General features: G+C 41.1%; 1 pseudogene; it reads left to right on the top strand.

Moving 5' to 3' along the window:
- The first annotated feature begins 1,254 nt into the window (after positions 1-1,254).
- On the top strand, positions 1,255-2,152 carry LOC101035537 (developmental pluripotency-associated protein 4 pseudogene; annotated as a pseudogene).
- The last annotated feature ends 12,349 nt before the right edge of the window (positions 2,153-14,501 follow it).

Raw genomic sequence — 14,501 nt, 5'->3', positions numbered from 1 at the left:
ATACAGTGTCCTAACAACTTGTCTTCTGTAATATGCTTTCTGTGTATTATCTCCACTAATTCATCTATCCGTTTTTCATTTACCGTTTCTTAAATCTATAGATAGTTGTAAAATAGTGGTTCTTTTTTTTTTTTTTAATTTGAGATAGAGTCCCACTCTGTCCCAGGTTGGAGTGTAGTGGTGCAATTTTGGCTCACTGCAACCAGATTCAAGTGATTCTCCTGCCTCAGCCTCCTGAGTAGCTGGGATTACAGGTGTGCACCACCATGCCCAGCTAATTTTTGTATTTTTAGTAGAGTCAGAGTTTTGACATGTTGGCCAGGCTGGTCTCGAACTCCTGACCTCAGGTGATCTGAGAGGCCTTCGCCTCCCAAAGTGCTGGAATTATAGGCGTGAGCCATCGTGCCCAGCAAAATAGTGGTTCTTTTACCCCCTAAAAGGTAATCTATGAAAATGAAATTGCTTACAGGCACAGAATGGAATTTGGGGTTATAGTTTGGCCAAATAAATATAGTTGATACCTGTATTGTCAATTAACTTAAGATCATTTCCAGCTTTTCTTCTTTTGAATATTTGCCTCACATTGATAGTGAAAATCAGATAGCACTCTAGATCAGTGGTGGTTCTTGACCTTGGCAGCTGCACGTTGGAACCAACTGGGGAAGTTTAAAAATGACTAATGCCCAAGCCACCTCCAGAGATTCGGATTTAATTGCTCCAGGGTTTGGCTTCCTGGTTATGGGATTTTTGAAAGGTCCTCAAATGATTCTAGTGTTGAACCAGAGTTGAGAACCACTGAGCTTGATGCTGCACAGAATCTTATAAATGCCATTCAGCACTTGATTTGCTCACTAGGCAGGTCTTTTTAGTTAGTAATTTTTGTATATGGTTTTAGGAACCTTAAGAAATTGAATCATACATTTCATTAGTTACAGATAAGACTAAATGTTGTGGTCTCCCAAGATAAAATTTCTTAATACTACAGACTTGTTTAATGTCTCTGATTAGGAACGACCCAATGTGGAAATAGAAGTTTCATATTAATGCATATCAACAGACCAGGAGACAGAATAATGTTCAATAAACACTTCTCTGGATACCTTACAGGAATACGTTCCAGAGATATTCAAGACAGAAGCTTGCTCTCTCTCTCTCTCTCTCTCTCTCTCTCTCACACACACACACACACACACACACACACCACTAAGAAACTATTCCTTTTAGTCAAATGTATTCCCAAATAGGCCAGGCTCCGCTTCCTGTCTGAATATGGAGAAGGTAAAAGGCAAGGAGTGGACCTCCACAGAGAAGGCGAGGGAAGAGGATCAGCAGGCTTCTAATCAACCAAACATGATTGCTTTGCCGAGAACATTAGCGAAGGGGGGAACCAAAGGAAAAGTATCTGTCAAAGGTGACAAAGTGCTCTGCCCTAAGAAGAAGGCAGACTCTGATAACCCCAGACCTCAGAAGAAGATACCAATCCCTCCCTTACCCTCTAAACTGCCACCTGTTAATCTGATTCACCGGGACATCATGTGGGCCTGGTGTCAGCAATTAAAGCTGAGCACCAGAGGCCAGAAACTGGATGCATATAAGCGCCTGTGTGCCTTTGCTTACCCAAACCAAAAGGATCTCCCTAGCACAGCAAAAGAGGCCAAAATCCGGAAGTCATTGCAAAATAAACTAAAGGTGGAAAAAGGGAAAGCATGCCTGCAGAGTTCTGGGACACAGCCTCCTCAAGTGGCCCTTCCCCCTGTAGAGGGGCTGCCTGCTCTGGAAGGGCCCACTGCTCTCCTTGAGGGAGTTAATACAGTTGTGGTGACAACTTCTGCCCCAGAGGCTGTGCTGGCCTCCTGGGCAAGAATTTCAGCCAGGGCAAGGACGCCAGAGGCAATGGAATCTCCACAAGAAGCCAGTGGTGTCAAGTGGTGTGTGGTCCATGGGAAAAGTCTCCCTGCAGACACAGATGGTTGGGTGCACCTGCAGTTTCATGCTGGTCAAGCCTGAGTTCCAGAAAAGCAAGAAGGGAGAGTGAGTGCGCTCTTCCTGCTTCCTGCCTCGTTTTCCACCCCCACACCTTGAAGACAATATGTTGTGCCCCAAATGTGTTCACAGGAACAAGGTCTTAATAAAAAGCCTCCAATGGGAATAGAATATCAGGAAAAAGGCCATATCTATGGTAATTAATGGCAGAAAGGCTGGAGAGTCGGATTCCTTGGTGCTGCTGACAGGTGAACTTGGTCCTCTCCACACCTGCTTAAGGTCCGTGCGGACTGCTGGGGTGGCAGACCTTAGCCTAAGACCCCGAGCAGTGCCTGTTGCTTTGTGAGTAGAGATACGATAGACTCTTGCATTTAAAAACGGAAAAAATTTCACAAATTGCCATAAATTGTAGTTAATATGTGGAAAAACTTATTCATACTACCTTTCTAAAATAGAAAAGACTTTAGCAGCTGTTTTGTTTTGTTCTGTTTTGTTTTTTGTTGTTGTTTTGTTTTGTTTTTTGAGACAGTATTTCGCTCTGTTGTCCAGGCTGGTGTGCAGTGGTGCGATCTTAGTTCGGTGCAAACTCTGCTTCCTGGGCTCAAGTGATTCTCCTGCCTCAGCCTCTCGGGTAGCTGGGGTTGCAGCACCTGCCGCCATACCCAGCTATTTTTTTTATTTTTTGTAGAGATGGGGTTTCACCTTGTTGGCCAGGCTGGTTTCAAACTCCTGGCCTCGAGTGATCCACCCACCTCAGCCGCCCAAAATGCTGGGATTACGCGCATGAGCCACTGTGCCTGCTTTCAGCAGCTCTTAAGTGAGAACTTCTTCAGCTGAGCATTGGAAGGAGTTGAGTATAACAGTAGTTTGCTCCTGTGCTCAATTTTTCCTCCTCTGGACACTGACGACTTCAGGAGCTGCTTCATTCCAATTGCAATTTCATAAAACATTTCATAAAAAGTATTTTAAGGCAAAGAAAGGCTGTTAATTCTCTCACTCCCCTGAAACATGATTCTTAATATTCAAAACAATGTTTTTCAGAGTTCTCTTAATCTGAGATTTTTATGGTGTGACTACAGAATCAAAACACAAGGCACTTTGTATTATTTCACTTCACATTTTGTGTATTTCTGGTGTTTAAAATGTTTAAGATTGCTTCCCCACTCAGAAATACATAATATTGAACTTAAAATGTGTTTATTAACCAATTCTCCATAAATCAATATGCACAGAAAATAATTCATCTGTTGTATTTAGGGAACCGTATTCACTGCATGCACATTATTGTTAGTGTTCTTAACTCAAAGTAGGACTAAACCGAAATGTGTGATTTTTCTTTTGCATTACTCATTTGTTTTTTCTTTATTAGTTGATGGTGTGGGTTGGATCATACGTTTTTTTAAAAACTACTTACGTAGGTGTAATTGACATACAAAAAGCTGTACATATTTAATGTATCTTATTGAATATAATTAATTTTTATTTTTGTGTGTGTGTGTACTTCCTAAATTTATAATCCTGTGAGTCTGGGAACAGATCTGTTTTTCACTTGTCCTGATTTAATGACAGTTTCCAACATTGTTTTGTTACTACAAGTAGGAATCTTTTTTTTTCCACCTTCAGTGAAGATAATAAAAATAATAAACTGGAAGGAGTGGCAGAGTTGGAAAATTTGTAACCATTATAATACAGATGTAATAGGTTGGGAAAGAATCCTCAAAAATGTTAAAACAAGAAAGGAAAGTTTATTGAGAAGCAAGATGTTCTTCTCTCCCGCCCCTCATTCATCTCTGGTGGTCAGAGTTGTTCAGTGTGATAAATAATAGACATTTTTTCTTAAAAAAAAAAAGAAAGAAAGAATAGAGACTATTCCACTGGCTTGAAAATTTATAATATCTACTCTTTCAGGGTCAAATGTTACGATATTACAGGTACCACAAAACCCAAATTGACCAGGGAAAATATATTTGTCACCTTGATGCTGCACAAATTTAGGTGTTTTCTTCTTGCAGCTGAAAATCACGTGATGTAGAAAAACAATTCCAATTGATAACAGGGCAATAATAGTGAAGATTTCAGTAGAACAGTAGACCCACATCACAGGACCTCAAGGGTTATCCAGGAAGGGAATGAATGAGAACTCTGGTTAGGGCTATGACATGCTGTTCTTGGTAAATCCATTTCCCATCAGACCGAAGGTTCATGTGCCCCAACTTAGACTGAACATGTGGAATTGCTGTAGCATCAAGTACTTTCAAGAACTATTGGTTGGGGCCACGCACAATAGTTCATGCCTGTAATCCCAGCACTTTGGGAGGCCAAGGCAGGTGGATCATCTGAGGTCAGGAGTTTGAGACCAGCCTGGCTAACATGGTAAAACCCTGTCTCTGCTAAAAATACAAAAATTCGCTGGGTGTGGTGGCGGGTGCCTGTAATCCCAGCTGCTCAGGAGGCTGAGTCAGGGGACTCACTTGAACCCGGAAGGTGGAGGTTGCAATGAACCAAGATCACGTCACTACACTCCAGCCTGGGAGACAAGAGCTAGACTCTGTCTCAAAAAAAAAAAAAAAAAGCAACTATTGGTTGGAACTGCTCTGCTCCAGTGACACCAGGAACAGGTCTCCCTATTTCTGATTGCCTCACACTAGGAGGATTTGTTCCTTTGCACAGTAAGTCAGGTTTCCCCAACACTCAGGTCAGAAAGTCTCTTGGTCGCACAAGGTCAGAATGCAATTGATAGGACCTCAGAAGAGGTTGGAAGAAAGCAAACTACTGAAAAATACTTTGCTTCAGCAAAATATAGGGATTGGCTGATGAGAAAGAAAAGGCAACACTTAATTAAAGGATTACTAAATGCCCATCATGGGCAAATTACTTACTTGTTAAATTTCTCTTCTCTTTTTTCCAATTTGGTGCCTTTGCAGGAGCCGTCCTAAATGCTATTTTGTATTATCTGCAGCAGGTGATAATTAAAAGTTATACACGTTCCTGTGGCTAGATTGAGCACCATCATAGCTCAGTCTAGAAGGAATTATGCTAGTCTGAGGTACAAGAAACATAGTTGGTTTTTTTTTTTTTTTAGCCTTCTTTTTGGAATTACTTGGAAATAATTTCAAACTTATAAAAAGTTGTAAGAATAAAAATAGTCCAAAGAAACTTGTATGCCCTTTACCCAGATTCACCTATTCTCCACCCTTGCCCCTTTGCAAGTTTTCCACACTTATGGCCCTTGATGCCAAATGGTTCAGTATGCATTTCCTAAGAATAAAGATAGTTTCTTAAAAACCATAATACAGTCACTGACTAATTGGATGCCAGATGTTGGGTCCATTGTTAAGTGCAGGAGTTTTTGCAAGTCCTTTTTATAATATTTACTAATTCTTTGTGAATAATTTTGAGTTTTTGTCTGGCATGCAGTTTAGTTACCTAGAAACAGTTTGATTCCTCAAGGCTTGCCTTTCAGCTTGATCAGGCTGACTCAGACTACAGCAGCCTTTAGTCTATGGCTAGATTGACCCACTATAGAGGTTATACTCTTCAAAGTACACACAATGCCCATATATTATGAGGATTCTTCACTCTGGCTATTGGGAAGATGAACCATTCTCAGCCCTGTGTGATCTCTAAGAACATTTCCACCTGCTTCTTTTTGAAGATTGTTTCCCTGGTTTCTTTAAACACAGATCAGTACTAAATTGAAGATTGTAGGGAAACCCTCTGCAGGTCTCCAGAGTTCAATCTCTGGGAAGCATTATCTTCTCTGGTCTTCTTTCCCGCAAATTCTAGACATCTTGGCCTCTCCAAATATGTATATGTATATATATACATACAATATATATACTCACCATTATACTAACAAGGAGCCCCTCCGAATTCTTAACTTCAGCCCTTCAACTCAGAGATCGGGGCTCTGTGTGGGTTTCCCCTCCTGCACTGTAGCCTGGAAACTCGCTCCAGGCAGTCAGCGGAGGCAACTGCAGGGCTGGCCTTATTTGTTTCCTTGCTCTTAGTGATCTCTGTCCTGTACTGCCTATTGTCCAATATCTGAGAAACATTATTTCACATATTTTATCTGGTTGTTTAAAGTAGGATGGTAAATCTGGTCCCTGTTATTTCATCCTAGCAAGAACAATATTTTTGTCTAATTTGTCCATATTTCAATTTTGTCAGTTGACCTAATGATGTTCTTATGGTATTTTTACTTCCCCTCTATTACAGTGTATCTAGGCTCAGGTACTATATTAGTTGTCATGTTTTGGGGGAGTTGTTTTTAAACCTCCTTTAATCTAGAATGTCTCCACAGCCTTTCTTTGTCTTTTTGTGACATTGACATTTCAGAAGAATACTGCTCCTCCCCCTTTACCTTGTTTTAAGTCTGTGCAATGTTTCCTCGTGATTAGATTCAGGTTAGACATTCTTGGTCAGAATACAGCATAGATGATATTGTGTCTTTCTAAGGGTATCACATCTGGAGCTATAAGATGTCCATTTCTTCTTCACTAGTGATGTTTGTTTTGGTCCCCTGGCCAAGGTGTCCAATTTTTCCATTGTATAATTACTGTGTTGTTTCTTCCCTTGCAACTAATGAGTAATCTGTGGGGACACACTTAAATTTATCATGAAAATATTCTGTCCTTCATCAAAATTTCCCCAGTATTTAATATCTGTTGATGATTCTTGCTTGATCCAGTCTTTCACATGATGATTGAAAAATGATAATTTTCCACATTCACAATCCTCCACATTGACCAGTCGGCTCTTGGCATTCTACCGTAAGAAACAGCACACCCTTTTCTCTCATTTAGTCATTTATCCACCTATCTATATATGTTTCATCAGTGTGGATTCATGAATTCCTATTTCCATTGGTTTATAATTCAATGTTGATACTGGTTGGTGGGAGGTGTTTGGGTCATGAGGTTGGATCCCTCACTAATGGCTTAGTGTGGTCCCCTGTGGTAATAAGTGACTTCTCACTCTATTCGTTTGACCAGAGCTGGTTGTTTAAAAGAGCATGGCATCCCTTCCTACTCTCTTTCCTCCTCTCTCGCCATGTGATGGTGCTCCCCTTCACCTTTCATCATGAGTGAAAGCTTCTTGAAGCTCTCATCAGAAGCAGATGCTGGCCCTGTGCTTCTTGTACAGCCTGCAGAAGAGTGAACCAAATAAACCCCTTCTTTTATAAATTACCCAGCCTCTGGTACTCCTTTATAACACCACAAAACAGACTAAGAGACATATCACCTGTCTTATGTGACCCATAGCTCCTACATAGGTGGAGGCCTACTATTATGATTCTAAGGTCTTTCTCTACAGTAACTCATCTGCTGTGATTCAGGAGAAAAACTCAGATTAATGAAAGAAATTCAGAACATCCCTTGCTGCCAGCAGTGACATCACTATCCAGAATAACGAGGGCTTGTGAACATTCGTGAGTTGGGAAGACATATGTGCAGGGATTGGGGCAGCTCACTGAAGAGAGCACTCAGAGAAAGTAGTTCTTTCTAAAACGAATTCCAGGACAGTCTTCATCAGCCTTAATATTAGGTCTGTGGGTTTCCAAAGAAAACTCACCTGGTGATTAGTACATTGGGCCAACCAAACCCAGCAGCAATGCGGACCTTTGCTAATCTTGAATTACCCTTTTGAATGGGCTGGACTATCATTTAACCTCCACATTCCTTAGTTATCAACTGGCTCTTGGGAGATCACAACAGCTGAAAAACTATGAAAAGAAACACCTGGGAAATGACATCTGGACTTCAGGGTTTAGGAAGGAAAAGGCTATCCTTGAATCGTTAGATTCAACGTTTTCAGGTCCTTTAGGAGCCATTAGGAGCCACTGGTATTAGCTGGTACTGAACATTCAGGTCCTCACAAATTCAAGGATGTCTTTTTTTTTTTTTCTTTTTTGCTTCACAGATGAAACTCTAAACAAAATTATCCTTAATTTTAATGATTCCTTTTTTCTTTAAACAGGAAAGTCAACTCCAGCCACAAGCTGTCCCTTGAATCCTCTGTGGAGATTCCCACAACAGAATACAAGTGCCTTAGTTCAAGATAAAGATAAACACATTTTATAGAACTGGTTTCCTTTGGTCTCTTCCTTCTGGGATAGGGTAAGACTGAAAGATTTATGGAGTCAGATATCTTCTCTTGCCTTAGGGTTACTAGATGAATGTATTTTTCCATCAAAACAGGGAAACCAACTCTCTTATACATAGTTCTTACGTTCTATTTTTAATGACCTAAACATTTCCAATATCTCACCAAACAAAAGAACCTCAGAGGGAACAGGACAACCAAAACCTAATAACAGTATTCGTGGTAACTGGGAAATACACTGCCTTAATGAAATCACCCTGTGCCACACCAGCATTCCTCAGCCATCATAGCAATTGGTAAATAAGATGAATTTGTTTAATTTTTGTAGGGTGTTCTTTTTCTTTGAGGCTCTAGCAAGAAAATGACTTTGATATTATCTTATTTAGCCATCAGGAAGTCACCTCCCAGAATGAAAAAGCATGTTTGGCCCACTTGGTTATCTTCATAGTTGAAAAGGGACTATCTAATTAAATAGTTTCTTTTAAATTAAATTATGTTTAGCATAATTTCTACCATTCAAAAGGCTCAAAAAACAGAGTGAAAAGCAAACTTTTGCTGACAAAGAACTGTTATCCTCCAAAATATACAAAGAACTCTTAAAATTCAACAAAAGGAAATGAACAACCTGCAAAAGACTTGAATGGATACCTCACCAGAGAAGATATACAGATAGCAAGTAACCATATGAAAATATGCTCAACATATATTGCCGAGAAATATTAAGTCTACCCTGCCCCTGTGGCTCCCTTGTAGAGAATACCTTTTAGTTTGTAAATAACGGTAAGCGGCTAACAGCTTCCTACTTGGTATATTTTTGAGTTATGAGTAAATACAGACCACCTGTTTGCTAATACTAATCACCTGTTAACAGAATAACTACATGGATCAGAATCTGCTCGGGGCCTTCAGCCTGGAATACTGTCAGCCCCTGAGGCTCTCAGCTCGATAGGCTGCTGGGCCCCCAACAGACCCACTTTGTTGTTCTATCTGGGTGTCTACCTCTCATTTCCTTCAGTGCCACCTGGGTAGGGGTCTCCCAGCCAAGCTGGTTCTCAGTAATGTATGTCATCTGGGAATTGTAAATTAAAACAAGGAGGCCCAGCACCAGTGGCTCACGCCTGTAATACTGGCACTTTGGGAGGCCGAGGTGGGCAAACAGCTTGAGCTCAGGAGTCCGAGACCAGCCTGGGCAACATGGTAAAACCCCTTTTTACAAAAAAAAAAAAAAAAAAAAAAAAAGCAGCTGGGCATGGTGGCATAGGCCTGTGGTCTCAGCTACTTGGGAGACTGAGGTGGGAGGATGGCCTCAGCCTGGGAGGTTGAGGCTACAGTGAGCTGTACCTCTGCACTTCAGCCTGGGCAACACAGCAAGACCCTGTCTCAAACAAAAAAATTAAACAAAAACAAAAAGATACCACTACACACCTATTAGGATGGCCAAAATTAAAAACACTGAAAACACCAAATGCTGGCAAGTATGTGGAGCGAGAGAAACCCTCATTTATTGTGGGTAAGTGTGTACAGTCACTTTGGAGGAGAGTTTGGCAGTTTCTCACAAAACTAAATTTACCATACAATCCAGCAATCACACACCTTGGTATCTACCTGAGTTTAAAACTCATGTTCACACCAAAACCTGCACAAGAATGTTCATAGCAGCTTTATTCATAATTGCCAAAACTTGGAAGCAACCAAGATGTATTTCAGTAGGTGAATGGATAAATGTGGCATATCTATACAATAGAACATTATTCAGCACTGAAAATAAATGAGCTATCAAGCCATTAAAAGACATGGAGGAATCTTAAATGCATATTACTAAGTGAACGAAGCCAGTCTGAAAAAAGCCACACACTGTATGATTCCAACTATACGATGTTCTGAAAAAGGGAAAATTATGGAAACAGTAAAAAGATCAGTGTTTGTTAGGGGTTAGGGAGAGGAAGGGATAAATAGGGCACAGAGGATTTTTAGGGTAGTGAAACTATTCTGTATGATTCTATAATGGTCAGTACATATCATTATACATTTGTACAAACTCATAGAATGTACAACACCAAGACTGAACCCTGATGTAAATTCTGGGCTTTTATAATGATGTGTGAATGTCAGTTCGTCAATTGTAACAAACGTATCACTCTGGTGTAGGATGTTGATAGTTGGGGAGGTTAAGGGTTGGGGGCAGGAAAGTGAGAACTCTCTACCTTTTGCTCAATCTTGCTGTGAACCTAGAACTGCTCTTTAAGAAAGTCTATAAAAAATAAAAACGAGTGAGATGCTTGCAAAAAAAAAAAAAAAAAAGTAAACCTTCGTCCTTCCCCCTACCCCACCACCCTGTCTCTTAGGTGACCAGTCCCCAACATCCAGCAGGACGTTTTAAATCCAAAGATATTTCAAAGGCTTCATCTAGAAATCTTGCTGATTAAACCACCAAACCTTTGTTCACAATTGACTAATTCAAAGTTCAATGGCTTCTATTTCCTCTTTTCTTTTCTTTGGTAATGCTCTGAGGGGTCAGGGAGCAGTGAAACAGTCAACAAGTAGCAATTTCAGGGCATGAGAGTCAAGGAACATGCATAATCCATCACTGAGGAACTCCCTGTGATAACTGGGAGAAACCTCTAAGAACTACACCTACAAATGATAGAGCCAACTGAGACCAATGCCAACGAGCAGGGCAAGCCTTAGATAAAAATGGTTGAAGTCGATGTTTCTCTTACCCTTTCAAGTACTCCCTCCTCTTCCCCCAGACAAAAACTCTTCAAATTAATGTGTTTTTTCTTCTAGATCATTTTTTATTTTCATTCAACAAATATTCTTATTGGATATAGGGAGGAAGAGAGAAATGGAAGAGTTGAGCATGATTCCGAGGTTTTTAGTCCAAGCAACCAGAAAGGTGAAGTTGTCATTTCCTGCGATGGAGAAGGCTGTTTGGGTAGCTTTGCACTGTGTCAACTTGGCTAAGCTGGGACTATGTTTCCTAGAATTCCCTTTCCTCTGGACCTGTCTCCTGAACTAGACTCATAACATCATGAGTATTGTATAATTCTGGGGTAGGGCTGGCCAAAAGAGAAATTTTTATGAGATCTGGAAGTCACAATTGAAGCAGCAGCCATTACGTTCTTTTTTTTAAATTGCACTTTAGGTTCTGGGGTACATGTGCAGAACATGCAGGATTGTTGCATAGGTGCATACATGACAACGTGGTTTGCTGCCTCCATCATTCTTAATGTCAGTGTCAGGCACCAGGTACCACTGCAGCTCACACACATCGCTGATCTACTGGCTCACATTGGTGGGAGTTGGGGAGTAGGCAGTAGCTGGGCCCCCAGCTGCCCCAGCTCCCACTGGATATTCTCCTTCAGCTTTTCTGAGTCCTGGCCCAGGTGCCTGTGTAGCTCCATGGCAAAGGGAGTCAGCTCCTTCTGCAAGTCACCTGAATCGTCAAGGTTAGAAGCAATGAGAGCCAGATTCAGGTTTGTCCTTGCTGGTTCCAGTTAGTCCTTATGTGTTCTAGATGGCCCTTGTTCTCTCGTTTCATGTCCAGCTTTTCTTAAATGCTGCCTGCTCTACTGACCCCAGTGGTATCAGGCTCACGCCCAGAGGCAGAGACAACAGCCCTCCACAGACTTCTTCACCAGCTTCCTTTTGTGATCCCTGGTTAATGACTTTTCTCCAATCCTCCAATTGTCCTCTTCTATGTATTTAGTTCCCTAGGGTCTCCCATGATTTGTTGGGTCTGGTCACTATAAGCAAGTGTAATTCCATATTACTTATAGTTATTCCAATTCCTGATTGAACCCCACCAATACACTGCCAAAGGAGGAAGTTTGGGTAGGAGATAAAGAATCCAATTTGGACATGTTAAATTGAAAATTCCCATTCAGCAGTCAGGAGGAGATTTTGAATAGGAAGCTTGAGGTTATGAGTCTGTAGTTCCGGGGAGAGGTCTAGGCTGGAGCTATATATTTGGAAACCATTAGGGTGTAGATGGCACCTAAAGCCGTAAGACCAGATCAGTTCCTCAAATGACTGAGTGTAAATAGAGAAAAAATGGTCTAAAGACCAAGTCCAGGGATGCTGTGACATTAAGAAAGCAAAATAAAGTGCAGATAACACACCCTGAAAGAACAAATACTAAACCAAGACCAAAGATACGTTTTTGAAATGAGCAAAGGTTCTTAACTGTTAAATAAATCTAGAAAATTTTTAAATGGTTATTGACATTTACCAGGCAGATGAACAAAAATATCTTTGCTAGTTTATTTTTTTAAAGATAGCTTCTGAAGATTTAATGATGTTTTTGTTTGCATCTCTCCCACTGGCCACGGGCTCTCTTTATTAATCAGGTACAATGGCAGATTTAGAGCATTAGCAAAGTAATTCAGGGCCAACCATAACAGCCATTGCAGTAAAAATAAAAATAACATTTAAAAAATCGTACCTATCACTTGAATCATCCTAGAAATTGAGGTGTAAAGCACTTTGTGGTTTAGAGATTGCTGCTTTATTTCTCTAGACCTGGTTTTGTGATACCACAGAGTTATGGCTCTTAATCAGGGATGATTTTGTTCCCCAGGGAACATTTGGCAATGTATGGAGACATTTTTGGTTGTCATAAATGGGAGGGACATATAGTGAGTAGAGGCCACAGATGCTAGTAAAAATCCTACAATGAGCAGGACAACCCCATGACAAATGGGAATAATACAGAGAGGGAGAAACCCTGTCTTAGGATGTGGCTACTTAGAGAGCAGAATGAAAGTCTTAACAGAACAAAATCCAATTTGATTTACTCTTCAGTAAAATGGTTAAAGGATGGGCAGGTGGAAGAAAGGGAAGCAGGATAGAGTTCGAGAAAAGAAAAAGAGGGAAAAAGAAGGGGGAAGATTAATATGCTGTGCAGCACTTATGGGTTGTGAGATGCTCTTAAATACAATAAACAACTCTTAGCAGATGTGGAAGCACTGAATGATGTAGGAGGCTATGGAAAGTGATCTTCACTCAATCTCAGAGCTACAATGTTTCCTAAGGTTTGCTTTACTACAGCTGGGGCCTGATCACAGGAGAAATACAGTGACAGAGCAAGTGGTGGAGAGTTAACCAGGAGGCAACAGTATCTTCACCTTCTGCAGTCTTTGGGCCCTGTATTTTAAAATTCTCTGCTAGTCCCTCTAATTAATGGCAGCAGGGAAGAGGTGGCAAAGACCTAGACCTAGACCTCAATGGGTATAGAACAAAGTAGTTTGCTAATTGTAAATTAGGACAATTATCTTGCAATTAGTTGAAATCTCTTATTCCTCTAGCAAATCTTAGCCTGTCCATGAGTTTTCTCAGCTTGTGCTATTCTCTGCTGAGCTGCTACAGGGGAGAGCTGCAGTTGAAGTTCTTATAATTAACCAATGTACTCATTAGCATGCTTGGAAGGTTTGAAGGATGGTGTGCACTCAGAGAAATTAAAAAAAAAAACAACAAACTCATATTGTGGAAAGGCCTGACAATTAGGCAGCTCAAGTGAAGGGGATGGCCAAGCCATTATAAGCACTGTCAGGCCTAGTAATGCATGTCGGAACACACACACAGGTTCACAGCCTCTTCCACTGTACCTGTGGCCAAGGCAGCCTTGGGGTCTTCCCTCTGGGGAGTCAGGAGTAGGTCACATCCTCCATTTTTGGTCTTGTTGGCTTTAATACCTGAAAAAAAATAACATGAAATTGCCCATTTCACTTGGATGGAATACAATTTCACTTCTCCATATGCCTGGATATATGACATAGCACATTATCTACATAATTAAGAATGAATGGGGCCAGGCATGGTGGCTCACACCTGTAATCCCAGCACTTTGGGAGGCCGAGGCAGGTGGATCACTTGAGGCCAGGAATTTGAGACCAGCCTGGCCAACATGGTGAAACCCTGTATCTACTAAAAATACAAAAATTAGCCAGGCGTGGTGGCACACACCTATAGTCCCAGCTACTTGAGAGGCTGAGATAAGAGGATTGCTTGAACCTGGGAGGCAGAGATTGCAGTGAGCCAACATTGCGCCACTCTACTCCAGCAGCCTGTGCAACAGAGCAAGACTCTGTCTCAAAAAGGAAAAATGAATGAATGGCTGAATTTCTCCCACTTACCTTCAGCCCTAAATGTAGTTATTGCTGCAGGTTCCCTGTCTATCTCCCCTTGGCACTCGCCATTCTGTACATACTATGAGTCTTACTGCAAGTACCTATGCCTGTGACTCTGTCTGAGGGCATCCTTGAGCCACATCAGCATGGATGGCCCTTGTATGTGGTAACCAGAAGTGTCAGGGAATAATGCTCCCAGGACTGTCCTCAGTCAATGAGAAAGAGAAGTGGATGAATAAACACCCCAGCTTCCATGTCTCTAGAACAGAACAATCTCAGACTTAT

This window comes from Saimiri boliviensis, chromosome X (genome assembly GCF_048565385.1).
Source record: "Saimiri boliviensis isolate mSaiBol1 chromosome X, mSaiBol1.pri, whole genome shotgun sequence".
NCBI classification, from domain to species: domain Eukaryota; kingdom Metazoa; phylum Chordata; class Mammalia; order Primates; family Cebidae; genus Saimiri; species Saimiri boliviensis.
The sequence above is the reverse complement of the archived record's forward strand: the minus strand, read 5'-3'. Positions and strand labels throughout refer to the sequence as shown.